Source organism: Canis lupus, chromosome 1 (assembly GCF_003254725.2).
Source record: "Canis lupus dingo isolate Sandy chromosome 1, ASM325472v2, whole genome shotgun sequence".
Taxonomy (NCBI): Eukaryota; Metazoa; Chordata; class Mammalia; order Carnivora; family Canidae; genus Canis; species Canis lupus.
In genome coordinates this window covers 14,300,739-14,327,159 of record NC_064243.1, presented here as the reverse complement: position 1 = coordinate 14,327,159, position 26,421 = coordinate 14,300,739, and the positions used below count along the sequence as shown (strand labels likewise).

Here is a 26,421-nt window from a genome sequence, read left to right as displayed (position 1 = left end):
TGGGAAAATGAGCCCTTTCCTTGTGGTATCGCCCTGAAGCTTGGAAATAAAGCATGGACCTTTCTAGCAAAGGGCCTGGCATATAGCAAGTCCTCGATGAATAGCTCTCTCCTTCCCTTCCTGCTGCCCTTCTCAAAAATTAGGAGGAGAGGGGCCCTATAAACCCAAGGGATGGATATAATTATACACGAATCACCAAAATAAAGCTGCTGAACACCTTAGTATAGGCTTTTGACACAGGAGCAACCAGAGCAAACGCCACTCTCCCCACCTTCACCAGACTCAAAGCTGGATTATTGATTTATAAGCGTTGGGAAGGGGGGACAGGGCTCCCTGCTGCCCTCTGATTTGCCAGCTGAATGACTCTGAGGAAGCACCCAAAAAGACCCAGCCAGGTGTGCTGACATCTCCCCAGTGATCTGGGCACCAGAGCCTCAGTGGAAGCTGCACACGCTGAGCCGTCCCGTCCCCAGGACCCTCCCGTGGATGGACCTGCACAGCTTTCCTTCCCCTCCCCGAATTTCTTTCTTTCCTCTCCAATCAAAGTTACAGGCCCCCATCTTTCTTCCCCTTTTTTCCTTCATCAGAAACTTAATCTTGAGAAAAAACTGATTATTAGCAACTTGAAGTCAACAGACATTTGGGAAGTGCTCTCTCTGTAGACAAGATTTTTCCTCATTCACTCACCGCCAGGAAGGTGGTGGAGGTGTTTTAGAAGCAGGGATCTTCTGGTGTCCCTGAGATCACCCCCAAGGACGCCTCTGCTCTTCATTCTATCTAGGTTATAAGAAATGTATCTCCAAAGGCCCTGCTCAGTAACCGGTGGAGGTCTGTAATAGTTGAGTACTTGCTCCTGGAATTCCTGAAAAATAGCAGCAAATATCCATAAACAAACATTAGAAATTCAATGCAAAATGCTAGGCATTTGGCAAATTTTAAAACATTGTTTACCAATTTCTTTCTTCTTTGCCAATTGTTAGAGTTGCCAAGTGGTTCTTTACGATTTGGCGTGGGCCCACCTCTCAGATTATGACCTGGCTCAAGGAAAACGTGATCTGAATTCAAACGAGCCCAATATATATTCGTGCTTGCTTAAAAACCCAGATTTACCCTACTCGTTTGTCAAATACGTAAGGAAAGGGTAGCCTTAGGATGTGGGATACGCGCTTGGCTTTGACAGCTGGGAGGCAACAACAGGAATGGCAAATATGGAGCTCCGTTTGCCAGCATTCTCTGCTCCCTCTTCCAGAGCTGGGGTTGCTCATCAATCTCAGCCTTTGTTCTCACGGGCAGGGACAAAGCCTCACAATCCTTCTCAGTGCAACTGTGTGAGAGTGGGCACTGAGACCAATCTCTCATGAGAGTTTAACGTGGGTGCCCAGTGGGAAGGCCAGAGCCACCTACCAATTGTTAAATTCTTAAAGACAATGGAGAATAGGTATTTCCAATGAGGCAATTGGTTGCCCCTAAGATTCCTCCCAATGCCACTGTTGGCTGATGCCTAAAATTCTGTCATTAGACCATCCATCCCTAGAGTCCTTGATGCCTACAGGGCAGACACTCTACTGAGTCCACTGCATATGCTTACTCGTTTAATTTTCATAATCTGCTACTATCCCCATTTTATAGATCAAAACAAAAACAAAAACAAAACAAAGCTCGGAGATTAAATTGCCCAAGATCAGACAGCCAGTAAGGGGCAGAGCCAGGATTATCAAAATTAGATCTATTTTACTCCCCTCCTCAAGACCTTTGCTCTCTGCACCGTGTCCCACAGCCTTCCACAGCCTTCGGTGGGTGAGGATGTGAGGAGGAGCCCGGGGTGGGGAGTGGGGAGCCTGGGAGACAGAAGATTTAACTCCTGAGGGAGAAGACAGAAGGGAGCTGCAGGTTTCCCAGTGCTGAGGAAATTCCTCAGGCTGGCCTTGGGTTGAAATAAGAGAAACTGAGTAGGAGTTGACATTTCCCCCAGAATCCACATACCTGCATCCCGAGGATTCAGCAAGTCATCTTCCCTTTGTGCTGCCAGGAAGAGAAGCAGCTGCAAGTGTGACCAAGTAACCGGAGAACCGTAGCATCGACGCTGGTGCTGTGATTACAAAATGATGTACTGTTATGCTCTCTGAAGGAGTGAATGTTATCTTGAGGGAACAGAAGCTTCCAGAATACCGTACCTGCTCCGGCAGTGGCCTCCTGCGCTTCACAGCCAGAGTGGATTCTTTTTTTTTAACAACTCCCCTATCATAGCACACAGTTAGTTTGAGTAATATCATGAAATTAAAGAAAAATCCAGGCACCTGGGTCGCTCGGTTGGTTAAGCATCTGCCTTTGGCTCAGGTCATGATCCCAGGGCCCTGAGATCAAGTCCCGCATCGGGCTGCCTGCTCAGCGGGAGTCTGCTTCTTCCTCTACCTGCCCCCCCTGCTCAGGATCTCTCTCTCTCTCTCTCTCTCTCTCTCTGTCTCTCTGTCACTCTATCTCTCTCTCTCTCTCTCAAATAAATAAAGATTTTAAAATCCTTAAAATAAATAAATAAGAAATAAAAGAAAAATCCGTAATGGCAGGGAAAGAAATGCAGAGAGTGAAATATTCCTTTTATTATACTTCACGTACATAATCATGGCAATTAAATACATACCTGAATCGGTTAGTAAATGAATAGTACGTTACTCAAAAAGGGGGAGGATGTAAATACTTTTAAATTAGTCTTTTTTTTTTTAAAGAAAAGAGAGAGCTTTGTGCCTCTATGTTGGTAACAAATAGAACATTACCTTTTTTTTTGTCCTTAAGACTTCTGCAGATTTGTCAGTGATTTCATCACAATTGATCTCGAATAGTCACATTCAATAGGCGCCATAGCCAGATTTGTCAGCGTGTCTCCTAGTTCATTGAGGAATATTTTTTATTCATTTTAATTTCTAGAGTTTTCTCTCTTCTTAAAATTGAAGTATAGTTGATAGACTGTGATGTTTACTTTTACCTGTAACAAGAGACATGCAAGCCGTTAATGAAAGCCTGAAGCATAAGGATAAATTTGGCAGAGACCCATACCAATCCCACGTCACAGCAGATTCCAGAAAGGGCAATGTAGTTCACATCTTTGTTTCTTCAGAACTGATTCTAGCAGCTTCCAAATGTCCTCACAGCTGAAAATTTTTCACTAAAAAAACTTCCCCAGCACATTTATCATAGATTTCTATTGTATTTGGTTCTCAAGTCTCACATGTGAAAAATCAGAGAGAGTGTCTGAATGACAGCAAACAGGGACTTCTCTGAGCCACCACGTTCTTGTCCAGTTCCCAGAGTAAGTGACTCGGGCTTCAAACACTGCCCTGGTCATTTTACCCGGCAACGTCCGACTGGCACCTTTGCTTGTTTCTCCTAACATTTCTTTCTGACATTTGAGTCTTTTTTCTATTTCCCCAGTTTGATTGTTTTGTAGAAGTGGTAGTCCTCACCACAGTTCCTTTGGAGTCATTTTAAAGTGTCGTGTGCCTTGCTCGAGGTGGATGCTGCCCATTTGTAAATACTTTTGTGTGGCTCCATGCAACAACAGGCTGCAAGTCCCTCACGGTTGTGCCTCCGTCCCCAGGGGCTCCCAATGTCTGCTTCTCACGTACTACTTGGAAACAAAGGCATGTGCCAAGTTAACTTCCATGTGCAATACAGTATTTTTTTTTTTTTTTAAGGATAAAGAATAAGAATGTGCTAATTTAGGCTTAAGACTATTCAGGACAGGACACTGTATCACTGATGGTACTTAGAACGGCCAGTGAGTGGGGAGAGTGAAAATTTGCCCAACTTTTGGATGGTTCGACTACTGCTTTAAGACTTTCTGCAGGGCGCCTGGGTGGCTCAGTTGGTTAAGTGTCTGTCTTCGTCTCAGGTCATGATCTCAGGGTTGTGAGATGGAGCCCTGTGTGGGGCTCCCCGCTCAGCAGGGAGTCTGCTTCTCCCTCTGCCCTTCACCCCTGCTCATGATCTCTCTCTCTCTGTCTCAAATAGCTAAGTAAAACCTTTAAAAAATAATTCTCTGCAGACAATGCCCCCTCCGTCTTATTCCTGCGCCAGGCAGAGTGCTCCCACGGCCCACCTTTTAACCCACAACCTTTACATAGAGACTTCACTGGGATTCAGACCTCAGGAACCTCCCCTTCTGCCCCTGCAACCCCACAGCAACTTGCTGGCAAGCTGGTCTCGTTATACAGGATTAAACATTTAAAAACAGAAATCTCACAGGTTGGCTCCCATTCAAGCTGCAGCCCCCTTACCTGGGAAGGGGCCCTCGGACATTGGGGTCAGCTCCCTCCCTGTAGGGTCAGGGCCAGCAGGTGGCAGGGAGGATAGGGCTCCCTCTGGGCCTTCCCTCTGGCTCCCTGCCCGCTCTCTTCTCCCCGGCACCTGCAAAGTGGGGCTCTGGTCTCCTTCCGGCCCATGATTAGCTCTGGGATTCCAGGCAAACGTGGAACTGAGTCTTGGCTAAGGCTCCTTCTGCTGTCCTCGGGGGCTGGCTATGAGGTCACATGGCCTTGGCCCCCCGCCCGGGGCTCTTGCTCCGGGCAGCGCCTCTCCCGGACTGTTCCTTGTACACCTTCCCAGGGGCACTGCTGACTCCTCGGACTGTCACTTTTTTCTGTTTGTCATCTTCAGAAATGCTGGTCTCTGGAGACTTCCAGATGGTTCCTCTAGCCATCAGGGCCGGATTTCCTGGGCAGTGCCCTGCTCTGCAGACGCTCTCACTTGCCATGGCACTGCCCTCAGATGTGCAGCATGGTCTCTAAGAGACGCTGCCAGCCTGTCCTGAGCCCATGCTGTGCTCCCTCCGGGCCTCACACCAACGTGTGGGGGAAGGTAAGGATGGGGTGGCTATTCCCATTTCACAGATGGGGACGCTGAGGTGCTGAGGCTTGAGATGCACGACCGTGGCAGGGCCTGCAGCTGCCCTTAGGGTCAGGACTGGGACAAAAGCATTCCCACCCCAATGGTGTATTCACCCCTCCAACCCCACTCAAAGGAGCTGAGCTCAGGCTTGGCCCAGGGCCAGTCACCTTGGTTATACAACTGATACCCAGCATGTACTCAGCTGCAGAGGATAAACAGACCCCATGCCTTGCCTCTAAGAATTTATGATTCAAAAATCACAAGATTTGTACGTTGAACATTAAGATGCCTGTAGAAATATAAGAATGTAGCGATAGCATAGCAGTAGCTTATTTTTATGACTTCGTATATTTTTATATCAGGACATAAAAATCTCTTCCCTATGTCTGGCAGCAACATATTTACGAAATGGTCTCCCCCCGGGAAGCTTTGGACCAGGGATGATGAGAGTAGCACGTGCCCTGAGTGTCCCTGGGGATGTTGGTGGTAGATGGTGACTCTATCATGGGCCTCTTCCCACTTAGCACAGACCCGGCCTCAGAATCTTTCCTAACACAGCACACCGCTCAGTCACATAATTCACACCAGATTTCAAGTAGTGGGCCAAACTGCACTTGCCATCCCTGCTACACATCTTAGGCTGATTCTTCTAGAAAATTTGGGTGCTTTGCCCTTTGAGGGGGCTGCTCCTTGTGTATTTTCTCTGTTTTCCCTCCACACCCTCCCCCAGCCCTGACATAAGTGCTAAGGTCAACTGATAGCCAGGAAGTGGGTAACCCTGGTTGGAAACAGAAATTACACACCTGAGATACAGAAAACATTTGCAGAATGACGCCAGTTTACTGTGTAAACGATTCCTTTGCAAGGCACACCTTCCTGCCCACCTCTTGCAGAATTCCTGGAGCAGGTGTTCTTTGCAAAAGACACCCTCACTGGCCCGACGATTCTAATGTTCCCCACTCCTGCCTCCCTAAGAATCACAGCTTGAGAAATAATCTCTTGAAGATATTTGTCATATCTCAGAGGATTGAGTCTTGAAGATCGAGTCAAATTGCTTAGAAACTCTTTTGGGGGGGGGGAAATGGGGTGCAGGTAGCACCTGGGTGGCTCAGTGGTTGAGCATTTACCTTGGCTCAGGTCGTGATCCCAGGGTCCTTGGGATCGAGTCCCGCATCGGGCTCCCTGCGTGGAGCCTGCTTCTCCCTCTGCCTGTGTCTCTGCCTCTCTCTGTGTCTCTCACGAATGAATACAATCTTTTAAAAAGGAAAAGATAAGAAAATAAACTGTTCATGGGGGAAACTCATCCATAGGAGTAAGCGGTAAGGGGGGGATTTTGAGCACCAGCTATGCTCTTATCCCCTTCTATGGCATCCACTCCCACAATGTCAACATTAGGTAATTCCAGAACTAAGCACCTGAGAGGAGCCTTGAGCCCTGCGCTGGGTTGAATAATGTTTCCTCACGTCCATTCGGAAAGTCAGAAGGCAATTAAGATAAGGGTTGAGGTGAGAACATCCAGGGTCGGCTGGGCCCTAAATCCAGTGAGTGTCCTTAGATGAGACCAAAGAAGATGCACGGACACACCCGCAGGGCCGTGTGACTCAGAGGGAGAGACGGCAGGGGGGAGTTACGCGCCTGAAAGCACCAGGGATGGTGAGCACCCGCCCGGAGCCGGGGAGAGGCACAGAAGGGCCCCCCCCTGGAAACTTCAGAGGGAGCGCGGCCCTGCCAACAGCTTGACTTGGATCCTGCCTCTGGGACTGCGAGAAAATACATCTCCGTTCCTTCCTTTAAGCCACCAGTTTGTGGGCCTTTGTTTCAGCATCTCTAGGAAATGAATAATGCCCTTCCCCGTGATACATCTGCTCCCGATTCTTTACTCAGGCTCCGCTCTCCCCAAGGAACCACCCTCGTGCTGCAAAAAGAGGAAACCGAGGCACAGGTTTGCTCACCAAGCAGCTTGGGGAGGCAAACAGGAGCAGAGCCACCGTGCCAGCAGCGTGTGAGCCCAGAACCCACAGCGGGTCTGCGAGCTCCGGGGCCCAGCAAATGGCCTGAGAGTCGGGGTGCAGCTGGGGGCCCCGTGGGGGCCAGAGATAAGGTCATGAAAATGTAAAGCGTGACATCCTTTGCAAACGATGGTCGCAAGTGCTGGAAAGACCGCGGGGTGGAGGAGCGACCTCTTACTTCCCGCCGTCCCTCACTTGCAGGGTCCCCGGGTGTGCGGAGCCTGAGCATCGGGGCGTTTTGCCTGGAAGCGCTGCTCCAACAATTAGCAGCTCAGAAGATAGCACAAAAGTATTCCTCTTTCTCTGGTTTGATATGTTTTTCAGGGTGATATTTACTATTTCTTGAGAGCTCCTGGACGCAACCCAGATTTCATCTGCAGGCAGAAAAATCCTCAGTCTTCGTGCCTTTTCCTTAATTTGCAATTGTCACCGAAAATAATAGAAAAGCATTGGCAACCTACGATGTGCATTTTCATAAACTTAAACACCCGCTTGGTCTATGATCTTTTATTCCCTTTGGAAAAGAAAAATACCCTTTCCAATAAAGAAGTGTCCTCTCCACGGATGATTTAAAGCTCGGTGGTGGACGGGAAGGAGGCCACTTTCAGAGCACAGGTTGGTTCTAGGCGGGACACAGCACAGTCCCCCTGCGCTCCCAGCTGCCAGGGGAAAACATCAGGAAAGGAGGGATCAACAGAAGCAAAGGAAAAGGAGGACAGCACACGTGCCGGCAGCGTCCTGCTGTCCTCTGGTCCTCTGGTGAGCCGTGTGTCCCTCCACCTTCTTCCCCAGGACAAAGCCCACTTGTGCCCTGCTCATCTGCCCCTTTGCACCTCTTATCGCTCCAAGATGACTCGGAGGCGCTGCTGAGCCCAGGAACTCCTGCAGCCGGGCACTGCAGCCAGGCGATCTCCGCAGCAATAAAATGCAGAGAGAGGAAGGCCTTTGCGAGAGTGGAGAAAAGGCCTGAGGCCTCTGGCTGTGGGCCCCCAAGAAGGGCCACATTGGCCCGGATAGATTGAAATCTTGGGACCCCTCGCGGCTCCTTCCTGCGAGCCTCCGCGGCCGGTCCCACTGAGGGAAGGAGCCCCACGAGCACAGAACGGGGCTGAGGTGTTGCTACCTCCAAATGGGTTCTGAGAAGGGGCCAGTGTGTATTCTTTAGATGTGCACCAAACATATACTTTATTTTCACAATTCCAGAACCATATTTTGATGAATCAGAGTGGTTTGGGGGGGGGGTAGAGTCTAAATAGAGGTTAATTGCCTCCCACCCCTTCCCAAGCATCACATTTCCTAGAGTGTGATGGAAATTCAGTCACGGAGAAGGATGGTGTTTTTCCGAAGTCAGAGGAGACCCTCAAGAAACTGCCATACTGCAGGGTGGGGGGGCAGCAATCATGACCTGGTCTAGGGCTCGACCCAGCTCTTCTGCTAAGCAGCTGTTAACTGCTAGCTGGCTCGCAGCTGCAGGAGCATCCCTCCCTTGGACTCTGGTTAGCTCGCCTGCAGGATGGGCACCTGTTGTCCCCTGTGATCATCCATGTCCCATCTATTCCTAATATCTTCTGATCTTGAAACTCATTTAGTGTCCCAGTTACCCTCAGGCCGCTGGACAGATGCCCAGTGGTTGTCTCGGGCGGTCCGAAGTCCTCCTGGCCCTGAAAAGCCTGTAAATGAAAAGCAGAGAGCTTAGAGCTCGCCGGTCTCCCCTTCCCAAATAGTAAGCTTGAAAAACAGTCCCCTTTCCTGAGGAGTGAAGAAAATAAATCAGTTAGAAATAAGAGGGTGACAGTCCAGGTCAGGCGAGAATTTACAAGGGGCACCTTCAGGAGGGCTGTTAAAGAAGATGAGACCTGTGGATTTCCTCCCCATAAATTGTCCCAAAGCTATAGAAGCAAACTAATAATCATGTTGTCTACTACATGGCTATGTCAGCTGCAGCTGGCAAGGGGCAGGGAGAAGAAAATGCTACCCTCAGCTTCCAATTATGCTATGATAACTGTTTAAATTTTATTGAATAAATAATTATCTCTGTGAATTGAACAAGAAACAAAACACAGCCTCCCGCCCATTAGTCATCTGTCGGAGGTAAGGCTTAAGTATATATTTAACACATGTGTTTTCTTTATTCAGCGCCCTGATTCAGCATAAGGCCTGAGCCATTCATACCTCCAGGGGGTAAATGACTAGTTCCTTCGGCAAATTAGGTATGTTTTCATCTCTTATTAGAATCTTTGTTTGGGGTTTTTAATTTATTTTGAACCAAAGGCAATAGGGCGTAGAATATGCAGGTGTCCCGTGGAGATCTATGTGAGAACCGGGTGTGTTTGTAGAGGAGAAAGCAAGTCCAGTGGACTCTCCATGGGTCCGGTTCTCAGGAGAGGGACGTAAATGTTGCTTTGAACAAGAAGGGAGGCATACAGCAGAGCTGTGGACACACTGATTTGTCTTTTAAAAAGAGCAGTTAGGAAATAAATAACTAAATAACTAAATAACTAACTAAATAAATAAATAAGTAGTTAGGGATGCCCAGGGGCCTCAGTAGTTGAGCGTCTGCCTTTGGCTCAGGTCATGATCCCGGAGTCCCAGGATCGAGTCCCACATCGGGTTCCCCACAGGGAGCCTGCTTCTCCCTCTTCCTGTGTTTCTGTCTCTGTGTGTGTGTCCCATGAATAAATAAATAAAATCTTTAGGAAAAAAAATTAAAGGTAGTAACGAGCCCTCGTATAATGTCTGTGCTGGGCTGGAAACAAAAGCTTTGTGGACAATAATATCAGATTCGATGTTGAGATGAAATGGAGACGTGGGCAGTTTCTCCCTTTTGATGATAAGAAGTCACATCAAAGCCTTATGTGTGTGGCTGGTGTTGGTTCAGCTGTCGATTCAGACGGCAGCTCTCTAATTAAAAAATGAAGGAATGGGTCAGCTTCTGGGGCGCTGGCCGCTGATGTAAGATTTCCTACTGGTGTCCGTGATTACATCTGTATTTTCTTCCCTCCCAGTACACGTTCAGGGAGTTGAAATTGCCCCGGCCAGAAATGTGGGTGATTATGGTGACTTGGGGTTACATAGTAGAGCTCTATCCTACACCAGTGTGGGGTCGGGGCCTTGAAGACTCTGGAGGGAGATGCCAGGGAACTCAGAGAGGAGATCCCTTGGTGAAGATGCAAAAGTGTATATCATTATGCTGTGAACAAGTTTAGATAAAGTTGAGCCATTTGGGAGTGAAAATGTCGGGCTGCGCATGGGTTTTCTCATCCTAGGACATCACTCTCTAAGACATCTTTTTGTCTTGGTTTGTAACTCAGCCCAGTGCCTCATAGGAAAGGACAGAAGAAAATGTGTAGGTTTTGTGTTTCCCTTCACCTTTGCTGGCTGAGCCATCTTGTGCTGGTTTGAATCTCCTGGGAGTGTGAATCGATTGGCCTGGTGCCAGTCCAGGTGCCCCTTGCCTGGCCAGTGTACCTGTCCCCCAACTGCTTAGAGCTGCTCCTCCAGAGAGCTGACCTGGCCCATGGGAGTCGCCTTGCCTGGGGTGGGGGTGGGGTCAGGGGTAGCCCCTACTCCTATTGCTCCCTGTCCCTGCAGGCAGCAGCCCGTGACTGCTGGGCCACCAGCGGACAATGACCGGAGGACAGTGGGATGGGACAACTCTGCCTTATAGCTCGTGTTCCAGAGCCTTCTTCAGGTTGAGTGATCTTCCATCTCAATAATTCCTCGGACAGTTTGGTGCAAGAGGTCGTGGTGGCCTTCTGGCTAGATTCCTGCATTTAGCAGCAGAGGCCTGACCTTCTCACTGGTAAAACACTCTACCTGTTGTCAGGAAAGTAGGATCTGTCCTTCTTTTAAATATTTATTTATTTATCTACTTACTTACTTGTTTGAGAGAAAGAGAGAGAGAGAGAGAGAGAGGTATGGGGAGGAGCAGAGGGAGAAGGACAAGCAGATTCCCCACTGAGTGTGGAGCCCCACTTGGGGCTCCATCCCATGACCCTGAGATCATGACTGGAGCCCAAATCAAGAGTCAGCTGCTTAGCCGACCACGCCACCCAGGTGTCCCGGGGTCTGTCCTCCTTAACGGGCTAACCCCAGCGTGCAGCTCTGTAGGGGAATGGCACGGGAGCCAACGGAGGCAGCTGACACCAGGAGAACAGCGCAGTCTCCAAGAAAAGACTTGTTTCCAAAGCCAAAGCTTAAGGCAGTAATAACAACTTTGATTTATAATGAGAACTATTTGTACATAATTACTAAAATATTGATTGCACATTCAGCAGTGTGCTCAAATTGGAGACAAACCAAATCTGGTAGCGGCACCAAAAGAATCTCATTGCGAACAGTCACCACGTAGCCCTTTCCTGGAGGAATCTGGTGGGATCTTAAAGAGCACAAGTGCCACCCAGCATGGGTGCTGCCCACGACAGTAGGAGCACAGCTCAACGCATTGAGCGTTCCATTCATTGGGGATGGCTCTTCATTGCCCTTAAAGTGTCCCTGGTTAAAGGCATAAAACAGGGGCAGCCTGGGTGGCTCAGTGGTTTAGTGCCACCTGCAGCCTGGGGTGTGATCCTGGAGACCTGGGATTGAGTCCCACGTCGGGCTCCTTGCATGGAGCCTGCTTCTCCCTCTGCCTGTGTCTCTGCCTCTCTCTCTCTCTCTCTCTCTCTCATGAATAAATAAATAAAATCTTTTTTTAAAAAAAGGCATAAAACAGTAACCATAATACAGTGTCAGTTCTCTGTAGTACAGAGTGAGGTAGGAACAGGGATGGGGTACAAATAAATCCAGCAGAAGGGGTCAGGGACGCACCAAAGACAGATGAGGGGGAGGACAGGACTCCAGACACAGGAGCAGAGACGCCAGACAGGCCGGTATGCAAGGAGCTTCAGGGCTTGCTGGCAAGCCACATTTTGCAGCTAAATTCAAATTTAAATTCATGGCCACTAACTTCATATTGGCCCTTAATGTGTGATTGCTGCCTCTCTTATTCTGCAAGGCTCCCAGGACCCGCCACCCGTTACCTCTTAGGCCCCCCCCCCACCCCACTTTGCCATCCACACTGACCTTTTTGCCAGGAGGTCGGTAGATCCAGTGTATCCCTACCTCTAGGCCACTGTACTTGCTGTTCCCTTTGCCCACAGTGCTTCCCCCCCACCCCGCCCCGAATATTCTCATGGGTTGTTCCTTTATCTCTTCCAAATCTTTCCCTACAGGCCAACTTCTCAGCCAGGTGTCTTTCTGTCCTTCCTATTTAAAATACAGCCCTACTCACCCGCAGTGCTCTCTATCCTTCCCTGAGTTATGTTTTCAAGCTATTAATGCTACATATTTCACCTAGTGGTTATAATCTATCTTGTAACCTGTGTGTGGGCAGGGACTTTGTCTATTGTGTCCGCCACCCTATTCCCCCAGCCTAGAACGGTAGCTGGCTCGTGGTGACTATTAAATACCTATTTGTTCAGGAAACACAGTGACCCCCTCAGCTATGTCTAATTTGCTCATCAAGGTGCATTGTCTTTAACTTTCACGATTCTACTTTTCATTTCTCTCATTGACTTCTTAAATTTCTTTTCTAAAATCTACCCGGGTCATTTTTTATGGTCTCTTATTGCTTGCCTAGTTTTATGACCTTTCTTTTTTTCAGGCTTTATGCATTGGATACATGGTTATTTATATATTTTTGTGTCTGATCATTTCAAAACCTAAAGGATGGAGGTTTAATTCTGCGATTCTTGGTTTCTGCTGATTCTCAGCTCACGGTGGCCTGTCTGCTTGTAGGCTTCATGTCTTTTATTCTGAACTCATTGATTGATCTTCACTTGCGGGGGGGGGGGGGGTGTCCTGTGGGCTTGAGATGGGGATGCGTTTATCCAGAGGGGACGTGAGTTTGCTTCCACTGAGGGCTGGGGGCCCCATCCTAGCATAACCCAAGAGTCCCCATTTCTGCTCCCATCCCCTTTTGCTGCTGGCCTGTCCTTAGACTCCTGATCGCCACACTGACTCTGGCAGCAGAGCTCAAAGCAACTTTGCGGCCCATATTTGCTTGTTCCCCGACCTTGCCACTCTAGGGTCACTCACACTCCTCCCTCCCCCACTTAACGCAATCCCAATAGTGCAGTAAAGGGCCTATTTGACACAGGAGCTAGCTGTGTGGTTTACAACAGCGCTAGCCTAGACCCAGGGTTTCCTTCCGCTCCCTTGCACGTCCATGTAATTGTGAGCTCTGCTTGCCGAGGGTGTCGCTGGAGTGTCTCATGACTCCTGCTATCTCTCAGGCAGGGCACTTGGTAAACCGTGTCCAGCATATAAATCCTGATTTGTTGGTTAATAGGAAACATCCCATCAGGCAAGTTAACACGCTTCGCAGCTGTCCCCTCTAACTGGCTGCTCTCGGTGCATGTGGCACGGTCCCTCCTGACGATGCAGGTCTTCCCGAGGGCTTCCCTCCCTGTGCTCCGACGATTCCTGCACTGCTGCTGGTACAGTTTCGCCCACCACCACCTCCAGGCCGGTTGCCAGCCGTGGTTTGGAGTGGCTGGGCCTGCATCCCGGAGGCCTGTTTGTTTGTCCTAGTATTCATTACTACTTGGCCCTCGTCCCATCTGCTGCCAGCACGGAGTTATTTATATCAAATCAGAGAAGCCCTGGTGAGCTTTGCTGTGATAACTCACATCCTCAGAATGCCTCGCATCCCCAAGGACTTTACACGTGCTGTCCTCACAGGAAACACCCCCCGCCCACCCCCCACCGACCCAGGGGGAAACTCCTGGTTTCCCTGGGAAGTGGCAGCTGCTCCAGCCATCTGCTTGGCTGCTAAGGCCTTTGCATTTAGATGAACAGCGCTGGCCCACAAGACCTGCAGTGGAACTTGCCCAAAGAGGTTGTGACAGCTGAGTCACAGAGAATGGCTTTACACTGCAGTCCTGGGGGGGAGGCGGGGAGGGAGTGCCTCCCAGAGGAGAGCCAGAGCGCTGAGTCATGGCCCTCAGCCCAGCGTCACGTGGTGTGCCTGAAAGCTTCCAGAGGAAGGGGACACAGCTTGGAAGTCCCCAATCCTCCCACTCCCGGAGCCCGGTCTGTGCGCTCCGCACTAGTGACACCCAGCAGTGCATCCCCCTTGGAATGACCGCGTCCACGTCACATCCTGGCTGCAGTTCATCAGCTCTCATGTTTTCAACCAACATCACTCCACCGCAGCCAGGGCTTCACTGTTAGACACAGGATAGAGCCAAGTGAAGGTCTTCTGGCTTTCCGGAGGTCTCTAACTCAATTAACAAATTAACACGAGTGCACAGGCACAGGCCGCTACAGAAATTAGATCAGCCCTAAGAGATATGGGAGGGTGGGGGGGTGGAAAAGGCCAACAGTCGTTTTAAATGAAATCGAACAAATCATTGGTAGTCCAACCCATACTTCTGCTGGTGTTGGGAGCAAGCAGCATCTGAGGCAGGATGTGGGGGAAGGAGCCAAAGAGAAAATTTATGGCCTGGCAAAATTTTGTGCTGAAAATAAATTGTCAAATAAAATGTATTTTTAAGTCTGTCACGTACTATCAAATCATTGTGCGGGGAAGCTGCTGGTATGAAGCCTGCCCCATCCTATAGCCTCTGGGAAGGAGTCCCTGCCAGGGAATATCCACATTGCACCACCAGGCCGGTGTTGAAATCCAGCGGGTGCAGGGAGGTGGCAAGAGTGGGCGGTAAGTTTCAAAACAGTCTGGAAGCACCCACGGAGCTTGGCATCCCGGGCGCCGGGGTGGGCCGAGCCACTGGTGCTGTGTGCTCCTCCACGGAGGGTTATCCTGATTCTCCGGTTATAAAAAGACCACGTCCAGTTTTCAGAAGAGCAAAACTAGTGGTGTTGCACGCTTCTAGCTTCATCTCTTTTTCTCGGAAATGGAGCACCTGCCACCGAGCCGCGGTCATTGGTTAAAATTTTCCCTCTGCTCTAAAAGATTCCTTTGTCATTCTCTGAAGGTTACTCAGAATAAATATTACAAATTGGACTTTAAGCTTAGGGCAAGCAGATGTTAACTATTCCATCACTTTTGTTTCGGGAGAAAGGTAAACAGAGCGTGGTTTGTAGAAATCCTCCAGAACCTGACTGGTGTCCTGTGCTGGAGAAACTGTTCTGACAGGCTAGCAGTTTATTCCAAAGAGAAAATGTATCTGACTGACATCCCACTTTTGTTCATCAGTGAACATTTTAAGGGTTCGTTTTCAGTTGGTTTTTATCATGGGATATAAAAATATCAGGAATAAAACCAAAACCCTTTGAAGGTTGATTGATGTTATGTCTGATTCTCTCCTTTTTTTTCAAGCCTTCAGCATCCAGCTCTTCCTCTTAATTATTGGCAATCGATCTTCTTAGATCACCCAGGAAATAAAAGAATTTAGCAGAGAACACCCAGAAAATAAAATAATTTAGCAAAGAACTCCCGAGGTAACCCCTCCTTGATCTACTCCTCTTCCTGCCTCTGTCCTCATTTGCCTCACCTTCACCCCCTCTGCCCTTCCTCCCATTACAAAGCATCTCATCCCCTCCCACTATTGAAAACTGCTCCTATGATGCTTTGCTCTCTATTTGACACTGGGTCCTTCCCATGAGCGCACAAATTTGTTGTCAAATTTCCAATTTTTTAAAAGAGAAACCCCATTGAGGCCACATGCCTCTCTAGCTGTAGTCTCATTTCTCCACCCCCCTTTACAGGGACTTCTCTATACAGGGCTTTTTCCACCTCCTTTCCTTCCATTTTTCTTCCAAACCCACTCAGATTAGTCTTTTTTGTTCTCACTACAAGAGTGAAACCTGTTGTCAAAGTCACCACTGTGGCTCCCAGTGCCAGAGTCAGAGGCGGTGTCCAGTGTCTGGGTTGAGGAAGGTGTCTCCATCAGGCCGGTTCCCTTCCTGCTGCAGAAGCCCTTGCCTAAGCCTGGTTCTCTAACTCTCTCAGCATTGCTGGCAGCCTTTCAATAAATTCCATTTCAGTTTAAATTAGCAAAGAGCTGGTTTCTGATGCTTATAGTCAAGAGTGCTGAACTGGTTCATCAGAGAAGCTAGACTGACGTGGTTCTCCAGAGTCATTCCTAAAATACAGCAGGCTGGGAGATTTGCCTGCCCACCCCCTACCCCTACCCCTGCCAGGAAAAGTGGGGGCTTGTCGTGGTTCCCTGTGCTGGTGGCTGAAGAATGGCTGTCATCACCATCCAGACAAATGAGCCTCTTCTCCTGATGCTGCCCCTGGGTGATGGCTTTCCGGCTTTTAGAGTTGATCACAATACTTATTCTGTTCAAATTTGTCCGTGTGAAAAATGAGGCAAACAACCTAACGAGCAAAATGAGCAAACAATTTGAACACACAGAGCTTCACGGAAAGCAGCGCCAATGGCCAATCAACACATCCCCAAATGCTAAAATTAGTAACTAAGGACATGCGAGTTAAAACCCATCGGATTAACAAAACTTTAAGTCCGTACTACTGAATTGATGAGGCTGTAGGCAGGGGCACTTGAAGACACAGCTCTCTCAGAGAGCAGATGGGCAATATCTACAATGCTGTGCAGGCATTTTGGTCACAGCTATATAGAAACCCACACGAACTTGCCCAAGATTGTGTACAAGAATATATACAGGATCATTGTTTTTAATAATGAAAAAACTAGAAACCACCTAAATATTCATATTAAAGATTGGATAAAGATATGAGGAGTATTAAACAGCAAAAATGAATGAACCCAAGTTACTTATTCAACATCAGTTCCATGGACAATATGGAGCATGAAAAAGCAAGTTGTAGGAAAAAGCATTCTGTAGCCTAAAAGTTAAAAAAATATATGGAAAGCAATGCTATATTATACCTACGGACACATAGGTATGTAGCAAAGTTTAAAGAAATACATGGGAATGATAAATAACAAATTATGGATAATTGTTATTTCTGGGAGTAGGGGTGCAAAAATGGAAAAAAGAAACTGTAATAATGAATGAGCAAAAGGCTCACTCTATTACGTTTTAGTTAAAAAGCTGGGTTGTGGGTACACCTTTTTACAATATCTAAACTATTTCATAGTAAAAACTTAATGAAACAAAGGGATTAGGAAAGAGGGGAGTCAGAGAGCTTTTCCCAGGTCACTGAGGGAGCATTAGTGGGTCCCGCAAACACTGATTTGTTTTCTAGAAGTGGCCTCAGGATCAATCTGGGTGCTGACTTGGTCAACATTTCCACCACCATCACCCAGTTTCCTAGTTCATGAAATAATGATTCTGTTGATATTAAGTATCTGCCTCCTGCAGCTTTTATTATGTGATTTGTTGAGAGGAAATGTGAGCGGCTAACAATCACTGGTTTGTTTCATCTCCTCCTTTCCCATCTCTTTCTTGTTGTGGATGGAGTTTATTTAGGAAAAAAACAACAGGTAACTGATATCTGGCAATGCTTTCTTCCCTCTGAGTTCTTGGTATTGTGCTCACTAGCCTTCTCCAGAAGCAGTGGAGGGAAAAAAAAAAAAAAAAAGCATTTGAATAAAAGAAAAAGGGTGTTACCATTATAGGCTTATTGACATTGTGTCAAAACCAAAGTGGCAGGCGTGATTGTTCCATATCCCCTCCACACCAGTATAACAGCTTTTTACTCCACAAAGGACTACCCAACTATGTTAGGCAGTTGTAATACAGGTGTAAGACAACACTAGGATATGAAAGGGACACAGGTACAAATTCCCTGGAAATGAAGTAGTACTGTTTATCAAGATCCTTTCAAATGCTCATGTCCTTTAACTCAGAAAAATCACTTTTGGAATACTAGACAAAGGAAATCATCAAATGTTATCAAATATGTATGCCCCCAAATTACCATACGTAAAGTTCCCAAACAAGAGACAGTTAACAAAGTTATAGGAAATCCTAATAATGTACAATTAAGCAGCCATTGAATATGATGAATGTAAGAGATAATCATAATAGCACTTTAATTGGAGGAAGTAGGATATGAAAATGTAACCTACAGTGTCAACTCTATTCTATGAATTTATCCACCATTTATCTGTCTACACAGATACATAGGAGAAAATCAGAAATAAAATATATAGGAATATTAGCACTAGTGCTCTCTGCATAAACAAAGGGATCATAGCAAATAAAGAACATGCTTTCCTGATTTTTCCAAAGTTTTATGCAATGGTTGTGTGTTACTTTAAAAATGAGGGGAAAGGTTATTTAAAGAAAGGCACATAAGATTGAGAAATAGATATAGTAAGAGAATGTTCTTCCACAATTCTCCTCTGGGTCTCCTTGTTGGTGGCTATAAGCAGAGACATTCATATCCCCTCCTTGGGAGTGGGAACACCTGAGCTGTAATTGAGCAATTGCTGTAGGCTGAGTGTGGACAGCTCTGAGAGTAAAAACTCCAGGGGGGACTGAGTCATAGAATTGTGAGATTTACTTTCAGCAGGTTCTCCTTGTAAATACCAGGGAAAGATCCCTTCCTGCTTCTGGCAGTGGGGAGGAAAGGAACCATTTTTGAAATATCCCAGAGCACTCTGTTCTTAATAAGGCCTGTGCCTCAGGAAAGACTAGTTGCCAGAGCAGAGCCTACCTTACCAGGGTGTTCTCAGAGCCTGGCTGACCTGGGGAAGGGAAATAACCAACTCTGGCTCATCCACATCATCCTGTCCCACCTAAGGAGGAGAGAAAACCCAAGAAACGCTTGTGTAGTTCACAATCCAGAAGCACAGGCTCCCTAGCAGTTGGACACCTATCACAGAACTGTAGAATACACCCCCGCCACCACACCCCGCCACCACATTGCTAAAGGCCTATTTACATCCATTTCTCTTATCCAGTTGCACCATACCTGGCTATCTAGAAAAAATTATAAGACTTATCAAGAGACGAAAAATATAATTTGAAGAGATAGAATAAGTATCAGAACCAGATATAGTAGGGATGTTGGAATTATCCGACTGGGAATTTTTAAAAATTGTGGTGAATGTGGTCATGGATAAAGTCAACAGCATACAAGAATAGATGGGCAATGTACACAGAGAGATTGACACCCTAAAAAGAACCAGAAGGAAATGCTAGAGATAAAAAAACAAAAAACAAAAAACAAACAAACAAACAAAAACAACAAAAAAACCACTATAACATGAATGGAGAGCACTTTTGGTGGTCTTATTAGTAGACTGGCCATGGCTGAAGCAAGAATCTCTGAGCTAGAAGATCTATCAATAGCATGTTCTAAAGCTGAAAAGCAAAGAGAACAGAGACTGAAAAAAACAGAACAGAGTATTCAAGGACAACAACAAAAGGTATAACATATGCATAATGGGAATATCAGAAGGAAAAGAAAGCGATAAAAGAATAGAAGAAATATTTGAAACAATAATGACTGAGGATTTCCCCAGATGAATGTCAGACAGCAAACCACAGATTCAGAAAGCTCAGAAAACACCAACTGGATAAATACCAAAACAACAGACCCCCAAACCCTACAGCTTGGCATATCATTTTCAAATTACAGAAAGCCAAAAATTAAAACAACAACAACAAAAATCCCAACAGAAGGCAGAGGGGAAAAAATATCTATAGAGGAACAAAATAAGAATTACATCCAACCTCTCTTCAGAAATCATGCAAGCAAGAAGAAAGTGAAGTGAAATATTTAAATCATTGAAAGAAACCACCAGCCCAGACTTCTATAGCCTTTGAAATTAGCCTCAAATGCAATAGACAAAAGAAGACTTTATCAGACAAACAAAAATCAAGGTAATTTGTTACCATGAGACTGGCTTTGCATGAAATGGTCAAAGAAATTCTTTTCCTTTTTAAAAGATTTTATGCATTTATTTTGAGAGAGCATGCATGCAAGTGGGGCAGGGGTGGCAATGGGGAGGAGCAGAGGCAGAGCGAGAAGGAGAGAATCCCAAGCAGGCTCCTCATTGAGGGCGAGGCTCAGTCTCCCAACTCTGAGATCATGACCTGAGCTGAAATAAAGAGGCCAACTCCCAGCCAACTGGGAGTCACCCAGTCACCCAGGCCACCCCATCAAAGTTCTTTAGGGAGAAGGAAAAAAATCCAGGTCAGAAGCTTGGACCTACATAAAGGAAGAACATCAAAGAAGGAATAAGTTAGGATAACAAACTTTTATTTTTCTTATTTTTAACTGAACTAACAGACAACGTTTTGTCCCAGATAATAATGGCAACAACGTATTCAATCACATATACTTAAATATAAGTGAGATGATTGACAGCGGGAGACAGGCGGAAGGAATTAGGATTGGGAAGGCACGCACACTACATGTGAAGTGGCATAGTAGTATTTGAAAGTGAACTTCGATCGATTGTAAAACTATATTGCAAATTCTGGGGCGACCACTAAAAACGTTTTAAAAAGAAATATAACTGATTTGCTGAGAGAAAAAATGAAATCATATGAAAAGTTCAGTTAAAACCATAAAAGGAAGAAAAAGAAGTGGGAGACAAAAATAGAAATAAAGAACAAAGGCACCAGATAGATAACAGTAACAGATAAAGGCAGATGTGAACTCAACTATAGCAATAATCAGCTTGAATATCTCTTCCTGATGGAGGTGAAGGTGGAGGTGGAGCTAAACGTTGAAAGCATTCTGAGCTCCCAGAGCAGGGTTTCAATATACATCCCCCTCCAAGCACGCTTGTTTGCCTCAAGGGCGGAGTGTATCAGAGTGTGATGGTGGTAGGGGGTCATCCTGGGTCAGCCTTCCATCCATTCCCCACCCACCCTCTGTCTTCACAATCTCAGCCCCCAAGGAAGATGCTCTTTGAATGTAAGGCATGAAAACCCACAGACACTAGAGCATGAGTTGGCCTCATGGGCATGACCTCAGGACCCTCTCACGATCTTCCTGCCCCTACAAAAAAAGAAACTAAACTGACTCTCTTGATAACCAGGGCTCAGAATTCCACAATGGACATCGTTCATTGGGCTTGAGGCTTTGGTATCAGAAGTGTCAAGGTCACCTGTGGAAGGAATTTGGAGCAGGTGAACAGTGAGAGCTAGCACTGAGACTCCACAATCATGGGCTTCGTTCCTTCAGGGTGAGTAAATTCCAGATTGTCACTTGAAAGAAAGGAGATTTGGATAGAGGGTTGTAATCTGAGCAAGTGGGAATGAGAACAGGGCGGACACAAACCGAGTTTGGGGTTCCTGACCTATGCCTGGGCTTTCCCACAGGCCAGCTTTCCTCCTCTTCAAAGGATGTGGGGACAGTGGAGGAGAATCGGTTTCATGACATGAACTGAGAAGCTTGACGGACATGGCAACATACCTGCAGTTTTGGGATCGAGAGGCTGAAGCTCCAAGAGAAGTGTCGGGGAAAAGCCCGCTTGGACGAGTGCTGTGTCTCTTTTGTCTCTCTTCTCCAAAACTCGCGTGTTAAAGTCCCAGCCCCTAGCCCCTCAGAATGTAGTCTTCTCTGGAAATGGTGTCATTGAGGATGTAGGTTAGTTATGACCGGGTCCTACCTCAGGGTGGGCGCCATATCTAATCTTGTTAGTGTCCTTAGGGAAAGGGGACGTTGGGGTCAGATATGCACAGAGAGAGAGAACACCACGCAAAGATAAGCCAAGGGACTACCAGAAGCTAAAAGAGAGAGCTCGAGTACCTTCCCTAGAGCCTGCAGAGGGACCCTGCTTTCAGACTTCAGGGCCCCAGGACTGCGAGAGAGGACCCTTCTGTTGTTCTGAACGTCCTCGTTTGTGGGGTTTCTTATGGCAGCCCCGGACACCAGTGCAGTGGGCCTGCAGAGATCTGGCCTGGTCAGAGAAGCGGCTCTTCAAGCCATGCCTGGGGGGTGGGGGTAGGTGCAGAATGGCTCCCTAGCTGCTGGGGACCCACAGGCACTGGCTTCTGACCCCAACATCGCCCTGGGCCCCTCTTTCAGAAGAAAACCTCCCTCCTAGGACCCCTTCCACCATCTACAGGAGGACACCCCCCCACACCCCCACACACACACCCAGGAGACAGGAAGGGTTAATAGAAATTCCCATCACACAGAAGCCTTCTGCTGGCACACAGTTTATTTAACTGTCTGGTCCATTTTTATTACTCATGACACACCACTGTACAAGTGACTCATAAAATTGGATACAAAAGGAGGGTAGTATCATTTTTAATCCCTTTAATGTAATATAATGGGAAAATTAATCATTTATTACAGCAGACAATTGAAAAACACTCAGAAAGAGTGTTCTCTCCTGCCTGAAACTTGGCAGTGGAAGGTTCATTCCCCAGGGTTTTCTGAAATCTTTGCATCTTTTAAATCTTTGGCAAAGGAGACATCAGTTCATTTAAATAAGGGGGTTTTGTTGTTGCCGTCCTCGTCGCTGTTTTTTTTGTTTGTTTGTTTGTTTGTTTGAAAGCTGCTTCGTTAAAGAAGATCTTAGTAAGCAAAGTGAGAACTGAGGTCACAGGGGAGGTTGTCATGCAGCAGATGTCAGCGGCCAGGGACGCCACTGCGGGGCCCGAGAGGAGTTGCCTGCCGGCTGTCCAGAAGGGAAGGCCCAAGTAGGACCCGCCACTCGTCACTTGTCACTTGGATTCAGGGATCCCTCTCTCATCTCTGCTGAGGACCTCGAAAGATTTTGCAAAGGGAATGGAAACTCTGGAATCACCCAAGGGATAGACATGTTCCAGCTACATTTGCAACAAAGCAGGGTAAAAGGACATGTGGGGACAGGGCGAGAGGAGCCAGCCGGGCCACCCGGGTTGGCCAGGTTCCGACTCAGCGCCTTCTGGAGCCAGTGGGCCCGGAGCAACCACATGGCACGTACAAGTCTCACCACCTGGAGAATATGCTAATTGTCCCCTTAAGGCCCGGCCGGGTCCCTGAGCTGCCCATGCAGGTCCCTTCACATTGAGCCTCAGCGCAGTGGGGCCGCCGAGCAGGTGCCACCAGCCGCCGCACTGGGGGCAGGAGCGCAGCGGGTGACCCTGCCCGTGGCCACCGTGCGCCCCGCCGGCTTGGCAGTGAGGAGCCTGGCCTGCTCCACCCCCACACTAACACCCCGGCAGCAACACGGGGAGCTGTTAGAGCTGCTTTTAAAAAAAGGTCCCCGGCCTTGTTGGTGTCCCATGAACTCCAAGGGCAAAGCTCGAGAACGTTCCCAGAGAATTTTTGGTTCAAGGATGAACGGTGGCTCGAGGAGGGAGCTTCCCATAAAGAAGGTCATGTCCTGACATGAGTTACACGAACCCAGCAGCTCTTTGGGGGTCCTCGTTCGTCACCTCCTGCCACCTTTCATCAACAGGGGTGGGATCAGCAGCAGGAGACCCCAGAGCAGCGCTGCTCAGCTCTGTGGGTGCTGGGGCCACCCATGGCCAGGGCTCCGGAAGATCCCCGGGGTGAGCTGTGATGAGGTGTCCCACAGTCCTTCCTGCCTCCTCCTTGTGACACCTGCTGCTCTGGAGGACACAGCCCCTCCCGCCCTCCCTCAGGTTTCGGGGGTGAGCAATACAATTCCTTCTCCTTTGCGATTCATCAGTGATTTGTTGGGTGGCCCTGTGTCCCCAATCCATGGCAAAATGAAAAGACTTGGATATAGGCCGTTCTGAAAGAACGTCTCGTGTTCCCCGGGCCCACGTATAGAAGCATCCCCCTGTCTTCAAGTCTATTCACTTCCTCCTAAGTATTGGAAAGTGATAGCAAGACATCCGGTAGCAAGGGGTGCCCCTTCTCCAAACCGCTCTATTTCAAACATTTTTATCTAAATAATTTAGTTCCTGAGTAATGAAGAATAAGAGCAAAGCAGACAGAGGAGGAACTGATGCTTCCAAGAGTCCTAGCAAACCAGCTTCCCAGCACAATATTAGTTATTTATCTCAGGCTCTATTTCCAGTTTTAAAAAACATTAGTTTGCCATAGCATCCCTCTCAGGAATGGATTTTATTGTATTTTTTAAGTGTTTTATAGTCTTAAATATTAAAACAAAAATCAGAGGGATATTGAATCTTTTAAAGTAATGCAAAATTCCCACACCCTCACAAACCAACCATTTCATTTGACATATTCCCTACTAGTCCTTTTTTCCCCTACTAGTCCTTTTTAAAAGTGTATTAAATTTTATACATAATTGCACAACATAGATGGAAATGTGTTACCCCTTCCCCCTCATTTTTACCTTGAATCACAAGCATCTATGAAAATGTCATAATTACAAATGCTGACTAATTCATGATATTCGGTCTCATAAATATCCTACAATTTACCTACCAATGTTTGCTGTTGCCAGTATCTATAATAAAGATCTTCATGCGTCTATCATTTTTTTCTTTGGTGAGCTATTTCCTTAGGAAAATTCCTACTATTAGGATTATTTGCCTGAAGGGCATTTTTATGTTATTTTATTGTTTTTGGTACACTGAAATGTGTTTTGTTTGGAAAATTTCACAACAGCTTTCAAGGTCATGGGAGCACAAGGGTGTTGCAAAACCAAGGCTGGCAATCCCAGTGCCTGGCACCGAGTCTGCTTAGGCTATGTCACTGGATAGAGACATGCCAGGCTGACCTTTGTGCACAAAGGAGCGTTTTTAAAAGCAGACAGGAAAAAGAGACTTATAAGTAAAACAATACAGACATGGCATACAAATGACTAGACTGGAAAAATGATCTTTTGCCTTCGTTGATTTTTTTTTCTGCTGTGGTACAGCATGTTATGAAAATGCAGTTGCCAGTTTTCATTTATCTGTGACTCATCAGAAAATCTTTTCAGCACGTTCATGGCTAGCAGTGAGCCTTATAATAAGTGCTCGGCAACTATTTCTTGAATTGAATTGAAGGGAACTTAAGTTTTAAAAGACTTCATTCTATTTTTCCATTTCTGCAGTGGACATACAGCATGAGCAATAAATAAACCATCAATGTAGGAAGCACAGAGATTTGGGGGCTACTTGTTACTGCAGCATAACCTAGGCTCTCGGGGCTGATACATCACTGGTCTTTGCAAGATGGCTAGATGCACAAAGGTATTTACTGCAGCATTATTTATAATGGCAAAATAAAAGAAACTGGGAATTACTGAGAAAAGAATGCAATTCTATCACTTTATCATAGAATCATTAAAATCCGTGTCCACAAAGTCTTCAAAATTACATGAAAAATCCGCATACTGTAAGAATAATTTTATTTTACTTTTAAAGATTTACTTATTTGAGAGACAGAGTGCACGTGCAAGGGGCGGGGGCAGAGGGAGAGGGAGGAGTCCCAAGCACACTCCATGCCAAGTACAGAGCAGGACATGGGGCTCGATCCCATGACCCTGTGATCAGGACCTGAGCTGAAACCAAGAGTTGGACACTTAACTGCAGCACACAGGCACCCCTGTAAGATTAATTTTAAAAGCAAGACCATTGTATATGTACACAGTTAACATGACATTTAAAAATTATGTACACGGAAAAAGGCTGAAAACAAGTCAACTGAATAGCAGCAGTGTTAGCTTTCCCGTTGAGAGACTTGTTTGTCCTTCTTTCTCTTTTTCTTAATTTTCTAAGTATTTTTAAGAGTGTGCGTTCTTCTTATATTTTGCAAAAGACCACTCTGCCCAGGGACCAGCTTTTCTTACCCATTTCTCTTCTAGTCAGTCATTCAACAAATATTTATTATTGAGCACCTCCCATGTGCTTCCCACAGCTCAATGTGCTAGCATGCAATCGCAAATAATGCAGACAGTGATATTCTTGTTCTCACGGTTTTTGTTTTAATGGAAAATTATAAACAGAAAATCTCTGTAATAATGATTTCTTTAAATTACTTGGAAACTTTTTGGAAGGAAAGGAAGGAGAGAGGTATCTAAATGGGAGATTTAGCCTTTTTAAAAAAAATTTTTTTTATGGGATGTTTAAAGATCTGGGCTATTTATTTTCTGCTTTAATTAAAGTCATCTTCTGTTAACACTTTAAGCAGAGCCATGCAATTACTGTTAGAGTTGTGTCTGTTTTGCAGTTTTAGTTAATATTAATAATTGTTGGGATACCTGGGTGGCTCAGTGGTTGAGCATCTGCCTTTGGCTCAGGGTGTGATCCTGGAGTCCGGAGATCGAGTCCCGCATCGGGCTCCTTGCAGGGAGCCTGCTTCTCCCTCTGCCTACATCTCTGCCTCTCATGAATAAATAAATAAAATCTTTTTTAAAATTTTAAAAAATTAATAATTGTTAAAATATAGAAAATATGACTCAATCATAATACTATGAGTTATTAACTAGTATCCTCAGAAAGACGCTGATCGTGGGCATGTACAGTGTGTACCAGGTACACATTTCCTGAGCTCCAAATTTCATGGGAATGTTCCACTTGATCCTCTGAATTCAGAATCAAAAGCCAGACTCATGAAAGCTCAGAAAGGCATAGTCGCACTGGTGCAGGAAATGGGGGAAACAGGATTTCCTCTGTGGCTCTTAGGGTTCTCTTACCACGTGATCCAAAGCCAGCACAGAAAATTGCTCTGCTTAGCAAATTTTTTTTTCCTGAAAGAAGTGTAAAACCCTTACACACA

At 46.5% G+C, this 26,421-nt stretch overlaps 1 long non-coding RNA gene across 1 annotated transcript in view; it reads right to left on the bottom strand.

Moving 5' to 3' along the window:
- LOC118352763 (uncharacterized) overlaps nucleotides 1-4,702 on the bottom strand; it is a 35,649-nt gene extending 30,947 nt beyond the window's left edge. Inside the window, exons 1-4 of the long non-coding RNA XR_004810440.2 lie at nucleotides 4,272-4,702; nucleotides 2,772-2,980; nucleotides 1,984-2,089; nucleotides 688-862 (exon numbers count right to left, since the gene is read on the bottom strand). This is a non-coding gene — a long non-coding RNA (uncharacterized LOC118352763). The remainder of the gene's footprint in view (nucleotides 1-687; nucleotides 863-1,983; nucleotides 2,090-2,771; nucleotides 2,981-4,271) is intronic.
- Between the last annotated feature and the right edge of the window lie 21,719 nt (nucleotides 4,703-26,421).